This window comes from Hetaerina americana, unplaced genomic scaffold (assembly GCF_022747635.1).
Source record: "Hetaerina americana unplaced genomic scaffold, ioHetAmer1.1.p SCAF_2, whole genome shotgun sequence".
Lineage (NCBI taxonomy): Eukaryota > Metazoa > Arthropoda > Insecta > Odonata > Calopterygidae > Hetaerina > Hetaerina americana.
This window is the reverse complement of record NW_027286763.1, coordinates 50,173,660-50,196,534: the sequence shown is the minus strand read 5'-3', so window position 1 is coordinate 50,196,534 and position 22,875 is coordinate 50,173,660. Positions and strand designations below refer to the sequence as shown.

Here is a 22,875-nt window from a genome sequence, read left to right as displayed (position 1 = left end):
TCTTAGTGTATGTATAGCTACATACACAATATCACGCAAGCTGCCGCAAGGGCATCTGGCGGGGGCAATAGGACAAAATCCCTAAAACAGATTACAGGCAATGTAAAAAAACAAAAGCATGCCAATTCACACCCACGAAAGTGTATATATTCATGCAAAAACCCTTTTAACTTACACGTATGCAAATGCATATGCTAGAAATATACATCTACATCTACTCAATACATACACAAGCACATGCAATAGCTGGTAGGCAAGAGCGTAGGTCATATATTGGGAAAAATAAAGTAGAATCCAGCGCTTTTTGTCAATTCAGTTCAGGTAATGCCTCTCAAATCCCCAAAAATATTGAACAAACAAGCACTTGCGTTAAAACAACATATAACCCACGTAAATTTAATAAAATTGGTGCCTCTACATACATAACAGATAGCAATGCAAGTGAATGTAATGCTTTTGTCTCTGTTCACCACGAATCGCCTCAAAACAGTTTTGTTAGCGTACATAAAACCGAAAAACAAGAAGTTATTAGCCATATTAAAATTATAACATTAAATTGCCGTAGCATTAGAAACAAAATATCGGATATTGAACATATTTTTGTCAGTACAAACGCAGACATAGTAGTTGGAACAGAAAGTTGGCTCACGGGAGATATAGCAAACAATGAGGTTTTTCCAAACGGCTTCACAATTTACAGAAGGGACAGACCAAATAGGTTGGGTGGGGGAGTATTCATTGCAGTAAAGTCACATCTTAGTAGCCAACGATATGAATGCGACGTAGATGACATAGAAAGCGTTTGGTGCAACATTAAGGACTACAACGGCAGAAGCCTATACGTGTGTTCATTTTATAGATCCCCAGATTCTAACACAGATGTCCTACACAAGCTCGACGAACAAATATCCACTATCAGCAGCAGACAAAGCAACAGTATTACTATAATCGCTGGTGACACAAATCTACCGTCAATTGACTGGGAAAACTACTGCGTGGGAAAATCTGCCAAAAACAGAGATTCATGCCAAGAACTCCTTCATATATTCACAAAACACTCCTTAGAACAAATAGTTAAATCACCAACACGGGGCCAAAGCATACTAGACATCTTTGCGACTTCTATGCCCGAAATCATTACTAACATTGAAATAATAGACGGAATCAGTGACCATAAGGCTATTCTTGTGGAGTTAAAAACTAAGTTCGTCAAAATAAACAAAGAAAAGCGTAACATATGACTATACAACAAGGGAAATTTTAACGGACTACGAAAATATTTAAAAATTAAAATTACCAGAAGGCAAGACAAAAACACTGACAACCGATACAGAGAACACTTGGAAATATTTCTTAAATATTTTACGCGAAGGAATGAAGACGTACATCCGATCGAAACTCAAATGCGGCAGTAAGGAACCTAGATGGTACAACGGGGAAGTCAGATCGGCATTAAGAAGGCAAAGAAAGCTACAGTCAAATTTCAAAAAGAGTTTAAAAAGTGACGATATACTTTATGTGAATACATCCAAACAGAAACTAAAAGAATGTCGTAGTAAGACGAAAAGTATTATGCGCACAGCACTACACTCTTTTAAATCTAAAATGCTAAGCGAATATCTTGAGGAAAATCCAAAGTCATTCTGGTCCTATGTTAGGGAAATACAGGGTAAACGTCCCACTGTTCACTCTTTGAAGACGGAAAATGGAGAAATCATTACAGATAGCGTGAAAAAGGCAAATATTTTAAACCATTTTTTCCAGAGCGTCTACAACAAAAACACAAACGCACCAAACGATCCTCCACACCCACCCGGGGAACACATGAGCGATCTTACACTGACCAAGCAGGGAATAGTACATCTGCTCCGTAGTATCAAAGCACACAAGGCACCTGGTCCGGAAGAAATACCTGCTAGAATATTAAAGGAATTAGCTGACGACATTGCCCCATTTTTACATATTGTTTTTCTAAAATCGATAGAAGAAGGCTCAGTGCCTCGCGACTGGAAGCTAGCCCATATAACTCCCATCTATAAAGGCGGCGATAGGGATAAACCAACCAATTACCGACCCATTTCTTTAACATCGATCTCTTGTAAAATATTGGAACACGTTATTGTCACTAACATTATGAAATTTCTTTATAGTAGGAAAATACTAATCCACAACCAGCACGGATTTAGGAAAAGCAGATCTTGCGAAACACAACTTGGTCTCTTCATTCACGATATACTTAGATCGGGAGAAAACAACACCCAAGTCGATGCAGTATTCCTGGATTTCAAAAGAGCCTTCGACAAAGTCCCACACAATAAATTGTTACACAAACTTAAATACTATGGGATCAATAAGAAAATAATTAATTGGATTAGGGACTTCTTGTCAAACCGCAAACAAATAGTAGTCATAGATGGGTTGTGCTCAACGGAGAGAGATGTTACTTCGGGCGTCCCCCAGGGAAGTGTAATAGGGCCTCTTCTGTTCTTAATATACATAAATGACTTAAGCACACACGTTAGTAGCAATCTAAGGTTATTTGCTGATGACACGGTGATATACAGGGAAATAAGGAGCCAACTAGATCGCGAGCTACTCTCTAGAGACTTAGACAATATCTCGGGATGGTGCAATAAATGGGGATTAACACTTAATAAAGATAAATGTGCAGTTTTGAAATTTTGGAATAAAGGAAGCGAGGAACAGGATATAAACTACAAAATAGAGGGTTCAGTATTGACTACGGCAAATCAAGTTAAATATTTGGGGGTTGTTCTAACACCACGCCTTTCATGGGGAGCACATATCAGGACAATATGCGGATCAGCTTTAAAGAAACTTGGCTTCATAAAACGGGTGGTGGGGAAATGTAATGAAAAAGTTAAAGAGAGGTGTTATTTTGCTCTAGTTAGACCTCATTTGGAATATGCCGCAAGTATTTGGGATCCGTGGGAGAAAATTTGGCAAAAAGAATTAGATAAAGTCCAGAGAAAATCCGCTAGATTCGTTAAAAATTGTTATGATAAAAACACAAGTGTGACAGGTCTCTTAGGGGATTTAGGCTGGGAACCACTTGAAGTGCGGAGAGAACAAGCGAGGCTTAGACTTTTAGAAAGGTTCAGAACAAACGAGTTTAAATATGACACTGAAGGAATTATAATGGCCCCACACTACTTAGGTAGATCAGACCACAAAGATAAACTAAGGGAGATAGATTCCAAGACAGATAGGTACAAATACTCATTCTTTCCCCGAACAATCAGTAATCATAATAGCAAGAAACCGAAGTCACTTTAGAAATATTAAAAACTTTGAATTTACAAGTCGGAACAAAATTAAACACTATAGAGATGTTAGGTATACTTTCAGGTGCATGTGTATGTTAGTTGGTAGTTTGAGTGTTTGCATGTGTGTGGGGTGTAAGTGCTCATGCATGAATGTATGCCATGTTTTTTTTTTTTTTATATATGATTTTGTCGTTATTGCATGCGATTTTTTTTTTTTTTCTTTTCTAAATTATGGGTGGTGTCCTAGCACCCCCCGCCACACGCCCTTGCGGCGGCTTGCGGGGTATTGAGTAGATGTAGATGTAGATGCACCTACGAATGTACCAGATGGTTACGCAGCGTTCAATCATACTCTCGCTTGTAATTCGAATCTCTTTACTATTTCTACTATGACTTCGATTTCTAACTATAAAGATTCCTGATTGTCCAAGGAAAGAAGGAATATTAATACCAATTGGTACTAGAGTCTTTCTCCCTTATCTTATCTTTGTGGTCTAACCTACCCAAAAATGTAGGGTCAATCGAGCATACCAAACAAGTCAAATGCCTAGTTAAAAGTCTTTCTTACATAAACTTTTACTGAGACAGTCTCTTAGAGAACTCGACTTCTTTACATCTACATCTACATAATACCCCGCAAGCCGCCGCAAGGGCGTGTGGCGGGGGGAATATAGAGGGTGTGGGCTTTATAGGGGGTGTTCAAACGTTTATCGAGAGACACTGTGTCACACTGGGTAGGTCAAATGAGTTCATATTCGGCTAACGTCTGGAACACATTCATCTACATCTGCATAATACCCCGCAAGCCGCCGCAAGGGCGCGTGGCGGGGGCTGTTAGGTCACCACCCGTAAAAAGGAACAATATCACATGCAAAACAACAACATGGAAAATTACACCCACAGCAGTTCATTCAAGATAATAAGGAACTAGGAAACGTTTCGAGGTAGTCCACTAAATATCTACATCTACACAATACCGCAAGCCGTCACAAGGACGTGAGACAGGAGGTGGTAGGTCACCAACCATTCTACATGTATTCCCTCTATTTCCTCATAAACATGGTACCCCGTGATTCACCCAAAAACCGCGTAGAATGAGGGTGGCCGAGCACCATTCATGCAACATGCAAATGTTGCGAGTATGGCACGATAAGTAGCTGTTCATCTACATCTACATAATATTCCGCAAGCCGCCGCAAGGGCGTGTGGCGGGGCTGTTACTGTACCTACACAAAGAGGACAGGCACACAATGCAATTCAGGCATTTATAACCGGTTAGTATTCTACACATTCCGGACGGGAAATTCACAAATACAATAGACTTCATCTACAGTATTAATGCATGTGCGAAAACATATTTATGCCTATGTATTCATAAATGTGTCTGGCTGGTGTCTTATCACCACACGTCCCGTTAGGAGTTTTGTGTAGAAATGAATATTTGCCATTCATGAGCATATTCATAGACTACTTGGGGATCCATATATTTATTTAGGTCTCGTTCATCTTTAAGAACAATTACACAGTTCTCTATTTTAAAGCCCTGCATAACATGAGATAAACGACCTATTAAAAACGTCTGTATTATACCTACATAAATGCCTGTATCACCGATCAGTTCAGTATTAATGAGTGAGAAAAGAGTGAGGAAAGGTAGCTAAACAGTTGTCGGCTGTAGAAGCAGTCAGGAATTGCAAATCCGATAATTCACAACAATTCGGCGCAGCATCGGCAAATCTTCCAATAGCATCCATAATCCTAACTTATCAAGAGTAACCGGCAAGGTAGACGAGATCTCAAGTTCACTCGTGGCCTTCTTAAACATGTCATTACCTTTCCTCCTATTGCTTAAGATATCGTTTTGCCATTAGGGTGTATTATTGGCTTCCGTAGAAGCGTCCAAAAATTGCCCTATCCGACGATGTTTCACGTCGAATCGGCGGGGTATTGGTATAAGTTTTCAACTAGCAATAATCGCACCTCAGTAGAACTTCATTGGTTACGATATCGCCACTGCGCAAAGTTAGCCTTCATGCAAGATGCTCATTCGTGCCAATTTAGTCTTCATAGAAGTGCAAAGCGAGTGGTAAAATAAGATGCATGTTTTGCATTCACTTTCCAAGATTCTAATGCTTCAAAACCAATGTCTGTGGCGGAATGTAGTTAAACCTTGGGAATGGTTTTTTTAGAATTTTATTCTAACAAGTTGAATCATTTATCTCTTTCATTTGGCTGACTTTCACGAGCAAACTTTGTTGCCTAAAGTTCGTTGCTTGTGATACCTTGTGATAAGGGTAACTTTCGTTTCCATTTACAGTTAATTAATCGCTAACTAGTCCAAAACGAGCGTTAAAATGCTCATAAAGATAGGATCAATATATTAAGCATATTAATGTGCACCAGCAAGATTTTTTTTATGAAAAGTGGACCTGTCGCTAATCCCCACGTTAAGAAAAGAAAGGAATTTACAGGATATTTAAAATCTGGACCTTTGAGTTATAACTTTATAGTGATGTACCATATTCTCTTTTGCATCATTCGTTAATGGGGTGACCGGAGGTTGACTTAACACCGCTTGCCACACGTCCTAGCGGCGGTTTACGGTGTATGACGTAGATGTAAGTAAATCGATGCCAGGACTAGCCGACTCAAGGACTCCTTCTTCCCACGGACAATACGGGATAGCAACTGTAGGGTTATAGATTCCTGCTACCTGCAACGTTGGGTCGCATTCCCTTCCTTTTACTGTCTCTTTGGGGGGTAGAGTGTTTTGTGGTGCATTTTCATGTGGTAGTGATGTTTCACATTCTTGCTTGTTGTGTCCTGGCTTGCGTGTTTTTTAGGATGACTTTCGTGCTGTATCCTGGGGTGCAGTTTTTTGTTGTTTTGCGGTGTATGTGTTTGCATGAGTATTGTATGGAGGGAGTTTTGCATGAGTGTGTGCGCTGCTGGGGTGTAATTTTCCGTGTTGTTTTTTGCATGTGGTATTTTTCGTTTTTACGGTTGGTGACCTAACACCCCCCGCCACACGCCCTTGCGGCGGCTTGCGGGGTATTATGTAGATGTAGATGTAGAAATCAAAGTTAAGCGTTAAACATTTTCGTTTGTAGTAATAATCGAGAAAATAGAAAGAAGTGAGGTAGTTGGACTAAACTGAGGAGAAGCGAAAAGTGAAAAAGGTTCAGAAGACACGAGTTTAAATAAGACAGAAAGGGAATTATTATGGCCCCACACTATTTGGGTAGGTTCTATCTACATCTACATAATACCCCGCTAGGGCGTGTGGCGGGGGGTGTAAGGTCACCAACCGTAAAAAGGAAGACTATAAAGATGAAATAAGGGACATAGACTCCAGTATGGAGAAATATAAATATTCATTCTTTCCTTGTCCAATCAGGAATCGTAATAGGAAAAAATCTGGTCAACCCTCTTACATGCGAGAACAAGTTTAAACGCTGCGTACGCATCTAGTGCCTGCGTAGGTGCATGTGCTCGTGTATATTAGTTGCTTGTATATGTATTTACATGCGTGTAAGTTAAATGAGTTTTTCATGAGCAAATCTACACGGCAGGTGTGCATCTGCGTTTTTTTTTGTTTTTAGTTCGTGTAGTTGCATTCTATTTTAACGGTAGTATCCTAACACCCCCCAAACTCTGACACACGCTCTTGCGGCGATTTTCGTGATATTGTGTTGCTGCAGATGAACTGTTACACTTTTAATACAGTTTAGATTGGGCTAACGGAGAGCAAATTCAGTGAGAGAATCGAGGAACCCTGTTTTAAAAACAGAAACCTGAGATCTTTGTTCGCACGAAATTTAATCACGAGGGAGACCACTCCGGCAAATATACAGGCACAAACATGCTTCCCAAATACTCCACCTGGAGAAGAAAACACCCATATTGGACGTCCTTAAACAATTTGATATCTTCATGTATATCTACAAAATACCCCGCAAGCCGCCGCAAGGGCGAGTGGCGGGGGGTGTTAGTAGTGCCTATAGTGCATGGATATACAGGTATAAGAGAGCCTAACCTCAAATAAATGTTATATTGTAAATTAATATGTTACATTTCCCATTTTCTCCTCCTTAACTTCCTGATATTCAACTATCTACCCCAAAAACATCCCACCTCATACTCCTCTCACTCTCCAACCCGTATCTGTCAAAAGCCCCCGGTGACTAAGACTTTCCTCCTCCCTTTCCCTGTTAACAGCTAACCCCCACCAAACCTTACAAATGTACCCGTACTCGGTCCAATATCCAGATTAATCATTCAATAATTGGCGTATTTAATTAAATCGTAAAATAGCTGCGTAGGTTTTCGCGGCGGTGGTTTGAAGTATTCTGCATTGTCGGGTTTCACCGCGTCGTTGTTTGATTCAGACAAAAGTTCCGCCGAAGTTGCATTCGGCGTCTTCAGGTCGAAGATGAGGGACTCGGAATTTTGCCACCCTTATATAGGTGGTCCCGTCTAGTGGCTGCTCGCTGATTGGACACATCAGCGAGCAGCCACTAGACGGGACCACCTATATAAGAGTGGCAAAATTCCGAGTCCCTCTGACCCTGAAGAGGCGCACAGCCTAAAACAGGGCTTCCTTGTTTGTTGTACACTGTTATTTACTGTTATTTATTTATTGTTACCTGTTATCTGTTATATGATTGCTTATAAATGTTATGTACAACAAACTTGGATAAATGAACAACTTTTGAACTTGAAACGAGTCCCTCATCTTCGACCTCAAGACGCCGAATGCAACTCCGGCGAAACTGTTGTCTGAATCAAACAACGACGCGGTGAAACCCGACAATGCAGAATACTTTAAATCGTAAAATTTTGCATTGAAAATCTGAAATTATCCAAATAAAAATATCACATCTATAGAAATACCCCGCGATCTACCGTCAATTGACTGGGACACGTACTGCATAGGAAACTCAGCCAAAAACAGAGATTCTACATCTACATCTACTTAATACCCCGCAAGCCGCCGCAAGGGCGTGTGGCGGGGGGTGTTAGGACACCACCCGTAATTTAGAAAGGAAAAAATAACCGCATGCAAGAACCACAAAATCATATATTCACAATAAAAAAACATGCCATTCATTCATGCAAGAACACTTACACTCCACACACATGCAAACACTCAATCTACATCTTACATACACATGCACCTGAAAGTATACCTACAGCTTTGCAGTGTTTAACTGTGCTCCGACTAGTAAATTCAGTGTTTTCAATATTTCTAAAGTTACTTCGGTTTCTTACTATTGTGATTTCTGATTGTTCGGGGAAAGAATGAGTATTTTTACCTATCTGTCCTGGAATCTATCTCCCTTGGTTTATCTTTGTGGTCTGATATACCTAAGTAGTGTGGGGTCATTATAATTCCTTCAATGTCATAGTTAAACTCGTTTGTTCTGAACCTTTCTAAAAGTCTAAGCCTCGCTTGTTCTCTCCGTACTTCAAGTGGTTCCCAGCCTAAATCCCCTAAGAGACCTGTCACACTTGTGTTCTTGTCATAACAATTTTTAACGAATCTAGCGGATTTTCTCTGGACTTTATCTAATTCTTTTTGCCAAATTTTCTCCCACGGATCCCAAATACTTGCGGCATATTCCAAATGAGGTCTAACTAGAGCAAAATAACACCTCTCTTTGACGTTTTCCCAAGATTCATGCCAAGAACACTTACATACATTCGCAAAACACCCTTTAGAACAAATTTTTAAATCTACCATACGGGGTTACAGCATACCTGATATCCTCGTGGCTTTTACGCCCGAAATCGTTAAAACATTGAAATAATGGACGAAATCAATGACCAAAAGGTTATTTATGTTGAATTAAAAACTAGGTTCGTGAAAATAAACATCTACATCTACATCTACATAATACCCCGCAAGCCGCCGCAAGGGCGTGTGGCGGGGGGTGTTAGGTCACCAACCGTAAAAAGGAAAAATACCACATGCCAAAAAAAAAAAACAACACGGAAAATTACACCCACAGTAGCGCACACACTCATGCAAAAATCCCTTCAGCCAATACTCATGCAAACACATATACCGCAAAACAACTAAAAAACTGCACCCCATGATGCAGCACGAAAGCCATCCTACAACACGGAAGCCAGGACACAACAAGCAAGAAATTGAAACATCACTACCACATGAAAATGCACCACAAATTACTCTACCCCCAAAGAGTCTGTAAAGGGAATGGAATGCGACCCAACGCTGTGGGTAGCAGGAATTTCCCCCCGTGGAGAGGGACGAGGGATTGAAAGGAAAGAGACTTAGAAACAGATGAACGGAACACGAATGAGGTAATTCGGAAAGAATGGGTTATTATAGCAAAACACATAAGGTTAGTGGAAGAGCATGCATTTAAATACAACTAATCATTTTTTAGACGCTGAGGGTGGCAAGTGGAATTTTTGCCATCTATAACCCTGCAGTTGCTATCCCGTTTTGTCCGTGGGAAGAAGGAGTCCTTGAGTCTGCTAGTTCTGGCATCTATTTCCCGAATTTTATATGCATGATCCAAGCGACTAATGTATGTAGGAGTACGAATAATTTGCGAGACCTCGGTGCTAAAACATGCGGATCTAAATTTATTTAATAATTTCAATCTTGCATTGAATCGTCTCTCAGCCAATGATTCCCACCCCAAATCCATGAGCATTTCGGTGACGCTTTGCGTTTTATCGTAGGAATTTTTTACAAAACGGGCTGCCCGGCGTTGAACCTTCTCAATTTCCCGAATGAGACCTTTTTCACTCGGATCCCACACGCTGCATGCGTATTCTAAATGAGGCCTTACAAGAGCGTGGTAACAACGTTCCTTGACCTTCGAGTCACTTTTGCCGACAATGCGTCTAATGAATCCCAATTTTTTATATGCTTGACCCAACAAAGAAAAGCGTAAAATATACTTATTCAACAAGGCAAATTTTAACGGGCAACGATAATATTTTTAAAAAGAATTACCAGAATACAAGTCAAAAACACTAGCAACCGACACAGAGAACATTTGGAAATATTTCTTAAATACTTTACGCGAACGAATGAAGACCTGCATCCCATCCAAACTTAAATGCGACCGTAAAAAACTTAGATGGTACAACGGGGAAGTCAGATCGGCATTGAGAAGGCAAAGAAGGCTAGAGCCAGATTTTAAAAAGAGTTTAAAAAGTGACGATATAGGTGGTGGCCGACTAGGGCATCGGCAAGTCTTCTAATAGCATCCATAATCCTAACTTATTACATCTACATTTACTTAATACCCCGCCGCAAAGGCATGCGGCGGAGGATGTTAGGGCTCTACCCATAATTTAGAAATAAAAGCCGCATGCAAAAGCCACCACTTGATACAGTCCACAAACAAAACATGGCATGCATTAATGCAAAAACCCTTACAACCCACACACATGCAAACACACAAAAATGCCAACTACCATACACACGCACCTAAAAATATACCTAAAATCTTGGCAATGTTTCATTTTGTTCCGACTTGTAATTAAATTTTTTTAATATTTCTAAATTGACTTCGGTTTCTTACTATTATGATTTCTGATTTTACTGGGGAAGAATGAGTATTTGAATCTATCTGTACTGCAATCCATCTCCCTTATTTTACCTTTGTGGTCTGATCTACCTAAGTAGTGTGGGGCCATTATAATTTAGTTAGTGTCGTCGTTTAACTCGTTTGTTCTGAACCTTTCTAAAAGTCTAAGTCTTACTTTTTCTCTTCGTATTTCAAGTGTACTCCAACTTAAATCACCTGAGAGACCTATCACACTTGTGTTCTTATTATAAAAAGTTTTAACGAATCTGGCGGATTTTCTCTGGACTTAATCTAATGCTTTTTGCCAAATTTTCTCCCAAGGATCCCAAATACTTGCGGCATATTCCAAATGAGGTCTAAATAGAGCAATATGACAACACTCTTTAGCTTTCTCACTGTTTTTCCCCGCCACCCGTTTAATAAAGCCGAGTTTCTTTGAAGCGGATCTGCGCATTATCCTTATATGTGCTCCCTATAAAAGGAGTTATGTTGGAACTACATCTACATAATACCCCGCAAGCCGCCGCAAGGGCGTGTGGCGGGGGGTGTTAGGTCACCAACTACCCCCAAATAATTAACTTGATTGGCCTTAGTTCGCACTGAACCCTCTATTTCATAGTTTATGTCCTGTTCGCCACTTTCTTTGGTCCAAAATTTCAAAACACTGCATTTGTCTTTATTAAGAATTAATCCCCATTCCTTGCATCAATCCGAGATTATATCTAAGTATCTAGAGAGCAGCTCCGCGACCTAGTTCGCTCAATATTTCCCTGTATATCACCGTGTCTTCAGCAAATAACTTTTCACGCTGTCTGTAATAATTACTCCGGTTATCATCTTCAAAGAATATACAGTTCAAAGAACTCCTTCTTATATTCGCAAAACACTCTTTAGAAAAAATTGTTAAATCACCAATGGTTTAACAATTTGTTCTAAAGAGAAGTCCGTTAAAATTTGCCTTGTTTATTAAGTATATTTTGCGCTTTTCTTTTTTATTTTCACGAACTTAGTTTTTAGCTCTACAAAAATAGCCTTATGGTCACTGATTGCGTCCATTATTTTAATGTTTGTTCGAATTTCGGGCGTAGAAGTCGCGAGGTGTGCTGTCACCATATCAAGTATGCTGTGGCCCCGTATTGGTGATTTAATAATTAGTATTAAAGAGTGTTTTGCGAATATATGAAGGAGTTCTTGGCATGAATCTCTGTTTTTGGCAGTTTTCCAACGCAGTACGTGCCCCAATCTATTGACGATAGAGTTGTATCACCAGCGATCATAGTAATACTCTTGCTATAATTGTTGCTGAGAGTGGATATTTGGTCGTCGAGCTTGTGTAGAACAGCTGTGCTAGAATCTGGGGGTCTGTAAAATGAGCACACGAATAGGCTTTTGTCGTTGTAGTCCTTTATTTTGCACCAAACGATTTTTATGTCATTTACGTCGGATTTGTATCGTTGGCTACTAAAATGTGACTCTACTGCAATGAATACTCCCCCACCCAATCTATTAGGTCTGGTTCTTCTGTAAATTGTGAAACCGCTCGGAAAAACTTCATTGTTTGTTTGCTATATATCCCGTGAGCCAACTATCCGTTCCAACTACTATGTCTGCGTCTGTACTCACAAAAATATGTTCAGTATCCGAAATGTTCTTTATAATGCTGAGGCAATTTAATGTTATAATATTTATTTGGTCAATCACATTTTGTTTGAGGGTTTAAGTATGCTCACAAAACTATTTCGAGACGATTCATGGTAAACAGTTGCACAAGTATTACAGTCACTCGCATTACTATCTTTTATGTATTTCTAGTCTACCAATTTTATTAACTTTTCCTGGGTTGTAAGTTCTTTTAACGCAAGTGTTTATTTGTTCTGTTATTTTTGGGATCTGAGAGGCGTAACCTGAGTGACAAAAAACGCTGGATTCTACTTTATTTATCCCAATATATGACCTGCATCCTTGCCTACCAACTATGCTAAACCCTCGAAACGTGTCCGTGTAACCTACGCATTACAAACTGCGATGCCTCGGCAGTATAATGGACCCCCGAGCGATTAAGTGGTACCCGACACGATGGAAGGACGGGCCTCAGATCAACAAAGTCCCCTCCGATATTCCCGCAAAATCCCCGCAATCTCTGGTTTTAACCCTCTATTCGGCTCCGAACGAGCCTTCCGCGGACAATAACACAAGTGCCTAAGTGTATTGGGACCTTCAACTCGTTTCACCTCCGAGTGCAATTAGGAGCAATCTGCAGAGTAGATGAGATCTCAAGTCTAGTCGTGACCTCGTTAGTTACCAACGATGGATCATTTCCTTATCAACTTTACTTGACGTTTTACACTTTGAGAGCAATATTGGCTTCCGTTGAAGCATCCAAAAATGCCATCTTCGACGATGTTTCACGTCGAATCGGCGGGGTATTGGTATAAGTTTTTAACTAGCAATAATCGCACCACATAAGATGTTCACTGGTTACGATATTGCCACTGCACAAAGTTTACCTCCCTGCAAGATGCTCATTCGTGCCAATTTAATCTTTATAGAAGTGCAAAGCGAGTGGTAAAACAAAGATGCATGTTTTACTATCACTTTCCAAGATTCTAATGCTTTATAACCAATGTCTGTGGCGGAATGTAGTTAAACCTTGTGAATGGATTTTTTCGAATTTTATTTCAATAAGTTGAATCATTTATCTCTCTCACTTGGCTGACTTTTGGTAATGATTGAAACAATCTACGTAATACCCTGAAAACCATCATGAACGTGTGGGGCTGGGGGTGTATTCGCACCTGGCATACACAGCACAGGAATAGATATATCTACATCCACACATTTCTCGCAAGTCGCCGCAAGGGCGTGTGGTGGGGGGTGTTAGGTTACCACCCGTAAAAGAGAACAAAACCACGAACAAAAGCAACATATTTATGCAAAATTGCACTAATAGTGGCGTATAAAAACATGCAAAAAACTATTTTAACCTACACGCTTGCAAATACATATATAATCAACTAGCATACACATCTACCTTACAATGTAGTAAAAAATTATCCAATAACATGCAAACTAGATGAAGTCGCGTACCACGATTAACTATAAATAACAATATGGACATGCAAATGAATTTTCTTTTTTCTCATTTGTACGGGTCGTGTTCGAGCACCCCTCACCACACGCCCTCCGGCAGCCTGCGGGGAATCGTGTGGATGAAATCACTAATCGGATTCAAGAAGAATTCTCTCAGGGTATCACCACCATTTCTAATCAAATAATTCAAGCAGAGTTATATGATAATTCTACAGCTACACAATACCCCGCATGGGCCTGTGTTGGGGAATGTTGGGTCCCCACCCGTAAACTAGAATAAAACCACATGTAAAGCCAAATTATGTTACCTCTACACAAATATTAGTTTGTTCATGCACTCGAAAAACCTTAATCACACGAAAGGAAGCAACATGCAACAGTATTCAACCACAGGATTTTTACATTCAAGTCATGCTGTGGAACCATTAAATTATTCGCATCGGAGTTTAAGAACCATCTAATTTTGACGACTTAACTAACGAGTATTTTGCCGCGCATTGACTGCGGAGGGCTCGTCTTATAGAGAGTTTAAATAGAAGATTACGGGGAAATAACTAGGATACAGGAAACTTATCATGAACTGTACATAGACAGTAACGAAGTTTTAAAAACCACTGTACACGTCCGACAATAGCTTTTAATAGTGGTTATAATACAAGAATATTAATACAGCAGTGAATAAATTACGCATTGCTGTATTTCAGTAGTGAACGATTTACTCTTGACTGAGCTTAATTAACGTCTGCTACAATAGAATATATATATATATATATATATATATATATATATATATATATATATATCTATGAAGAAATCCATTACGAGTTTAAGGTGGTCGCTTTGAAAGAATCCTAATGGTCAACAAGATTCCTCTCTTTCAAGGGTGTATAACTCGGCGCCATTAAATTCGTAGCATAGGCATATAGGTATAGAATTATTCGGAACATAATTGCAAAAATTCTATTCAATATTGTCTATGTGTATTTTCCTTATATTTTACAATTTCCTTTTGATAAAAATGGTATTCCAATGTTTGTAATTGTAATTTATTCACTAACACTCTCAGTCAAGTCAGTCGAGTCAACAAAATTGTTGCAAAAAAATAAAGTATAACGGGCATGATTTCAATTTCAATTCAAGGACATCCATGAATTTTCTCCAGGATAATTCATAAATTTAAAATATTAGCCAAATATAAAATATTAGCTCAATTAGCATGCATATTTTTGGTTTCCAAAAGCTGCTGATGATAATCATTTAAATCGGGAAGTCATTGAAAGATCTAATGAAACGCAGCATTTTGTGATTTCCAATTCTCGCTCAAAGAGAATGAGTTTGGACCGGATGTTTTTTTATAGGTAGGCATTGGGAAGGATGAAGTGAGTTGGATGTCGAGACGAGAAAGTGAAGAAGTGTTAGACAGGGTAATGGAAGGGAGGAAGATACAAATAGGTTTCGTAAGGTTGATAGAAAAGAAAATTGAACGGTAGATGGATATGAAAGTGTTGAAAGGAAGGGAGAACGTAAGATAAGAACGCAAAATAACATTTTATATTACACTTGTATTGTACCCAATACGTAACGTAACATTCACTTAAATGCGTACACTATCATGATTTAAGATGATTTTTTTGTTTTAAATTGATATTTTTAGGATTAAAAGATATGCAATTTCTGTTAAGAAATAAAATACATTTAATCTTTTGCTCAGTCTCTTATTTCTCACATAACAGGCATAAAATATTTTCACCAGTAACACATATTAAAAACGTACAAAAATGTATACAAATTACAATTTTCAAATACAATTAATACTGAATCCTTTTCACTTATGGTGAATAATTTATTATGACCGATCGGATTTCACAAAATATACCATTTTCTATATATCTATGTAATCGCATTGCCAAATTCAATCCAAAACTTTTAATTGATAACTTTACCGAGCACTTAACATATAAATTATAAACGAAAAGGTACCGACGTTGTATCCATTAACGTAAATTATGATTATCAATATGGGGAGTAGTTCTGTTGTGTCCACTTTGTGTAGCAGACAAAGTCACTACTTCATTGGTACGATAAACGCTAACATTATTAGGCTATTGTTAATCATTGATATAGACTTTTTTGGCTATTCCTGCTTCACAGACATTGGAGGGCCGTAGAAAAGCATTGGAAAAATATTAATTCAGGATTTAAAAATATAAATGCATCACAGGCATTTCTTTCTTCATTAAAATATTTGCCTTACCATCTTTGAGCAATGTTTAGGTAAAAAATGAATAGTGATAATGAAATAAATTGTATATATTCTGCCTTTCCATTCCCTTCAAGTAATAATATTCGGTAAAGTTTTTTAGCGGTTCAGAAAAAAATAGTTATGATATATTTCGCGTTATGCATCACCCGTCAATCGTTTATGTCTGCTTAGAACGTGGGCGAAATTGAGTTGTTCGTGAGCCATATCATCTGGAGAACTCTATATCTTAGTAAACCATGTGATATTTCCTTGGAAATGTGTACGTTTATCCTTGTCCAAATCTCGAGGACTAGAGCAAACCAAACAAGAAAAATGTGTTCTTCCCAGTGAGAACGCAACTCCATATCTCAAAGCTTCTAACCAAGTCTTTGAACACACAATTTTTCAAAGCTGTGAATCGGGTTCCCCAGAATGAGTGCCACTCTTCGCAGACTAATATTCTTTGGCATCCGCTGCAATCAATCCGCACAAATGCGGTTTTTCTATATACCAAATATTCTCAAGACAATCATTGACAAACGCCGATGTTTGAAAGATGTCTGACATAGTCTGCCCAAATATTTAAGCTCGATCGCGGTGGCTACCCGCCATTTTATGAATTTTCCAAATGAACAGGGCAATTACTCGCGTGAAGGTAGATCAAGTATAAAAACTAGCTTCAACTTTATTTAAATTAATTGAGAATTGCAAAAAAATTGCAATATCTGCTTTGGTTTAACCACCAATTATTCCACATAATGTCTTTAGCATCTTTAGTCATTAATACCGGTCGTCGAAGGCTCAACTTTGCACTTGAGCATTGATTAAGGGGCAGTCCAGCATGATAAAACGTGCCACTTTAATGGCATCTTTCGTTCACATCAGTCACATTAACGACGAAGAGGATGACAGTGGCAAGTAAAACGCCCATAAATTATCATCAGCGATGCCTTACTCGTCTAAACCGGCCCGTTGCCTTGCCTCTACGGTCAACGGCATCCCCGCTTTCTTGTGGATGGCACTACGTAAATTGAATCGACTCGCGAACCAAAACCTCTGTCCGTGCATCCCTTATCCGAGTGTACTTCCACCCAGTCATAGGGTGGTGGTATAATCTAAGGTCTCGACGACCGCCCCGCTGCCACTTCAGTATCCGTAGAGGTACGGGAAACCGGCCAGGGCCGCCATGTCGGCGATCCTCTGCGCGGGTTGAGGCGAGAGCGCGTCGGGGGCGAGCAGTCCCTGGTGAGTGGAGAAGGTGAGTGGTGGCGGGAGGAGGAGGCGGGGGTCGTGAGGCAGGAGGTACGGGTGCGGGGAGGGCGGGGGCGGCGCGTGGGTGCGGGCGTGCTTCTTGAGGTGGTCCTTGCGGCCAAAGCGCTTCTCGCAGAGCGGGCATGCGAACGGGCGCTGCCCGGAGTGGATTCTCCGGTGGCGGGTTAGCTCCTCATTGCGGGTGAACGCCTTCCCGCAGCCCTCGTATTCGCAGCTGAAGGGACGCTCGCCTGGAATATCCAATGGAAAAGTCATTCGATCAGTCAGCTCCTCAGAAAAATTAACCTTAATAAATATACGACTCTGAATCGTCGTGAGTAATTCTTGAGGTATCCGTGGTCCACATCGTCCCCAGAAACTTCGGCATGCCAACATTTTTGGAACACTTCGTAACGGGTTACAATTTTGGCGCGGGAAGCAGATAAATTAACGTAAAATGTTCAGTTTGGACAATATCTCAGCGGGGTGACGCTAATTTTGACAACAATTTAGATTTCGAATCGATTTTGTTCCGCAATAAGATTATAAGTTGCCGAAAATGTTAGCTAAAATAAACTTGGAAACCGTTACCACAAGCAACTCTTTATTTCACTACCCGGTTTAAACATAATGCCGTCAGATAACAATTTTATGTTGAAACCAGCTGATGGAATAAAATGTGGTTTTTGGGAATGGACACGAAGTTTATTTTACCCTATCTTCTTATTGATCAAGAAATACTTTAAGAGGAAAAAAATCTTTAATAATGTTTAAGGGTTGTAATTATATTGGTCATTGAAGGGTTGTAAAATGAAATTGGACCATTCTATGAATTTTCGAAGTAAAATGGCGGAGGAGTGGGAAGTCATAATTCTAACTAATTCAATGGCTAGATAATTGATATTAATGTAATAATTAATTTTTAAAGTACATACTTAAATGCCAAATAATATGAATAGCTTTTCAATGCAATTATTGGAATGAACTTGCTTATTATTGATAGTTCTTTGTAAATTATTGACGCCTTATTCGAAAAGTCAGGTTTAGAGATTGATAAAGCTTTAGTATATTGCCCGATGAAGATTTTTTTGTGAAGATCTTCTGAATATATTCTGTACCATAGATATCAATTCTTAAATAGCATTCCCGGTTTGTTTATATCTGCAGAAATGAGGTTTTTTTGGGAAATAGTAAACTTTAGTGAGCATTTGAATCAAAAATATATATTAAATTAGAATTATTTTCCAAGCAATATGATTTTAAAGCTCCCCACCGTGATATCAACCAAATAGTTCGGCGAGGCGCTTGTATATGTTTATAAATTGTTTCTTTTCCGCAAGATATTCGCTCTGAGCTCACCACCTACCTCTCATAACTAAGTATTGGTCAATTATAGTCTCTGATTGATTTTATTTAGGAAGTTGACTATCAAATAAAGAATACAATAAAAATCGAAATTTTCTGGAAACGAATTACACATATATTTTTCGGAGAACTTTTTATTATCAGAATGAACCCTTTTTCCTCTCTTGTATTCCCTTTGTTATTTTCATTGATTGCTAACTAACGTGCTAGCAAATAGCAATATTTGATTTGGGAACTCAGATAAAAATGAAGTACATTAGGAAAGGTACTCCACGTAAAGCAATGCGTATAACTATCACAATATTAACTGACACGACCACGAAAACATTGAATATGCCCTAACTTAAAGTCAAATTTACATTCAAAGCGATAGTGACTGGACGAGCAAAGAAATTATCTTAACGTTCGCATTTATAATAGTAAATATGAACAAACCTGTGTGGATCCGAACGTGTCCTCTCAGCTGTCCGTTGTTGCTGAAAGCGACCTGGCAGTGGGGACAGCGATACTTCTTTGGCCTCTGTTTCTTCCCTGAGCCCGGGGGGTGGGACAAACCGCGGGGGTCTCGCGTCCCCGCGCATGCGGCCAGTCCTGCGTCCACGGACCCATAACCTCCGAGAAGACCCAGTCGCTCTAGCTCCGCGTCTGTCATCTCGGCGAGGAGAACGGGGTCGAGGTGTGGCGGGAGGTGTGCCAGAGGGTGCGGTGGCTGGTGGGGGTGGAAAAAGGGGTGGAGGCCGGGAGGGATGAAATGTGAATCTTGAGGGAGATGGCGCCCGTAGCTATGGGGCGCCGGGAGCGAGGGGGAGGAGGGATTGAGAGCGGACGCCAATGAGACGTCTCCACTCTCCTCCCTCGACTTTCTTGAAAGAGTATTCCTCAAGGGATCAGCCGGAGTCTCCCACGCGGCTGGGGGGACGCGAATCAGAGGGCCCGAAGGCTTTTTCCCCCCATCGACCTTCCCGTTTCTCTCCTCGGCGACTCTCTTCTGGACTCTCCTAGCCTCACGGTCCTCTTTCTTCCGCCTCCTTCGGTTGGATTGACCCTGTAACTTGGGCTTTTCGTCCACCTTCCGCTCATTCTCCCCATCTGCATTGCCCTCCGCGGGCCTCCAGGGGCGGAAGAGTTTCGATGCGGTCCCTGAGGATGACGGGGACGGACTCGGAGGGTGCTGGTGGCAATTCGGGGAAGGCGGGGGGGACATTTGCGTGGCGCTGACGGTGGCCATGGTCACCAAGCTCTCCTGCACCAAGGGAGTCATCTCCCGACGTCGGAGATTCCAACGCCGGACACTTCACAGTTCTGAGTTTCCCGAACTCCCACGGTCTTCTCTCAAACGAGAGTCCCTTTTAACTTCTCGAAGGAATGTCCACTCCGAAAGCCTATTCACACTCGGTCTTGACCTTTCTTCTCTCATCGGCTCTTTGCCTTCTGCACCTGAGAACTTCCAGTGGCGAAGTATTCGTCGCTGCGGTCGAGCCCTCCCCTATATATGCATACGCACCCTAGGAACCAGGACCCTTCTTGACCTGCACCCCGTCCTCCCCCACTCCTCCAGCGAAAAGTATGCCTTTTTCGTTGTGTATGCGTTTTTCTTCTGGTGCTCCGCTAATAATGAGAGGGTGAGTGTCTAGGAGGGTGTGAGGAGTGGGGGTCAGAAGGGATGTTGAATGGGGTGTGGGGGTGAGGAGGGCGGGCAGCGAGTGGGGAGCGACGGGAAAGGAAAGAAGGGGGGGGTCGCCCCGCATTGTGTCGCGCGGCCCGAAGGGGGGGCAAAGCCCATCGCGGCTAGTGTTGCATCGAGGGTCGCCCCCATGGTTGAGAGTAACTCGGAGAGGGGGGAGGCCATTTTGTGAAGGAGGGCGGGGAAAGAAGAGTGGGGGCCTAGAAGTGGGAGGAGCCTAAAGAGTGCCGATGGGGTTGGTGTTGTAGTGGGTTGGGAAGGGGGGTGTTGGTAAGGGGTCGCAGGAGAATGGGGGTTAGACTGCAAACCATGGGTTTGAAGAAATTGCATACATCCAAGGGTAATGAGAAATTCTTCCCAGCATCCCGTATCCCAATAAGATCGTTCTTCCACATTAAAGATGACCTAGGAATTATTTTCCCTGGAATAGTCATTATCCATAGTTTATTGAAATTCACAAAATTAAATTGAGCCCACTTGTCTACGTTTTGCCGAAAAATGGTGAGTTCGAATCTCGTACAGATATTTCCTATACATGGATTACATTGTTTTCGCATTACTGATTGTTCGTGATTCTTTCCACGATATTAAAAGAAAAGACGTCTTTAGTTATAATGATTATTCATTTGTGTTTCTTCATATATATTTCTTCAAATATATATTTATTTTCACTCATAAACTTTGATTACACAAATACATCTAATTTTGCACTAATCACACCGTGTTATCTTATTATCGCATTCATTACGATTTGTACTCTGACAAATATCTTAACCAAAGTGGGTTCAAATGTTAATAAGTATCTCGCGACTTCCGAATTCTAATCTCGACGATTCCCGAAAAACGTGACGCAATGACGAAAGCTCATTAAGTACAAATAACGCGAAATGAAAACATTAGGGTAGGGTATTAATTTAGGGTTTAGGTATGGACTGATTGTAAGATTGAGAATACATTACATACAGGGAATACTTTAAGTTACGTTGTTCGTGTGTTTTGGTCTCATTTTTGCCGTCAGTCGGGAAGAAATTCATTTACTGTGAATCAGCAAATTGTCATATGACGCACAGTTTTAATTGGATTCCTTTGCCACAAATGTTTGAAAACAAACTGTTGATTTAAATTATCTTGTAACTAAAGCAATTTTATGTATAGGAGTTCAACTGCATAAGATTGGTCCGGTAGACGTTTGCACCAAGCTATTATGTACTCATTAATTTCATGAAAGCGACAAATTGTCGAAGTTTGTTTGTCTTGATAAACCAAAACCATTTTCATTGACATATAATTGAACCATTTCGAGCGTTAAACAAGTTACATATTCCTTATTCATTGAATTTAAACGAAGTCTGTTGACTAACAGCGCTTTGTGTGTATTTTTCTTGTCCCTTCTTGAATAGAGAAATGTTCACTCTTGTTGTGCAACTCAGTTAGAAATCAAGAGTGTAGTATTTGTTTCAGAAAAATGGTTCGGCATCGATGATATTATTTAATGCTACACGACCTAGCGGTGACTAGCGGGGCATTACGTAGACATAAAGGCGCAGATATTAAAGAAACCTTTCGCCGAAAATTAATTTAAACTTGCACATTAATCAACATAACCAGATTCATTCTTGTAGTTTCAGAATAGCCAACATTTTAAAAAATTATTTCTACAAAGTTAATATCCTCCTTACAGAGAAATAACAGGAGCACGGCTCTTTCACTTGTATGAAATATTTTGATAAATTTATCAATCACCCTTTGATAAATCCACGAAATGCATAAATGCAAGTTTTCACGTCAGATTCAAAATGTCTACTGCATACATATTCGATATCAATTGTGGCATCAATGTATTTACCTACTTTACTTGTCTTCATAGTTTAAGACACGGGAGTGCTATATTGCAACCCTTTGATAATTTCATTCGGTATTATCGCATGCATATAATGCCCTCCATAGCCTTTGTTTTTTATTAATTTTTAACAGCTTTTATTATTTCACTTTTGAAAACGAAATACTATTTTCCACTGTTATATGGAGTGCTAAAATTTTATTCTCGAAAGGGATTTTATGGACAAATGAAGACTTGAGTTTTGAATACTAAGTGTCCTTGGTTTCTGTAATCTTCTTCGCACGGTTTTCATAAAATCATTTGCGTATGGTTTAATAGCTCACATCGCTATCTGCCGTCGTCTTTGAAACTTTATAAAACTCTCGGAAAATAATTGACGGGCTTCTACACTTTTGCAGATCGCCTTTTCTGTGAATAGGCCTGAGGCATTTCTGTCTGCCGCCTTCACACCGAAAAGGCGACATAAAGGAATCGCCAAGGAAAGAGAGCTTCCTTAAAAGCTCCTCCGTCCAGGCCTCCCCACATATTCTCTCGCGCGCTTCCAT

At 40.2% G+C, this 22,875-nt stretch overlaps 2 non-coding genes across 2 annotated transcripts; both read right to left on the bottom strand.

Moving 5' to 3' along the window:
- Nucleotides 1-5,171: 5,171 nt before the first annotated feature.
- On the bottom strand, nucleotides 5,172-5,312 carry LOC139688452 (U4 spliceosomal RNA). Its single transcript, XR_011700755.1, has one exon. It is a non-coding gene; the product is annotated as a U4 spliceosomal RNA (small nuclear RNA).
- A 7,910-nt stretch (nucleotides 5,313-13,222) lies between these two features.
- LOC139688453 (U4 spliceosomal RNA) lies at nucleotides 13,223-13,362 on the bottom strand. The gene has a single exon (XR_011700756.1). It is a non-coding gene; the product is annotated as a U4 spliceosomal RNA (small nuclear RNA).
- Between the last annotated feature and the right edge of the window lie 9,513 nt (nucleotides 13,363-22,875).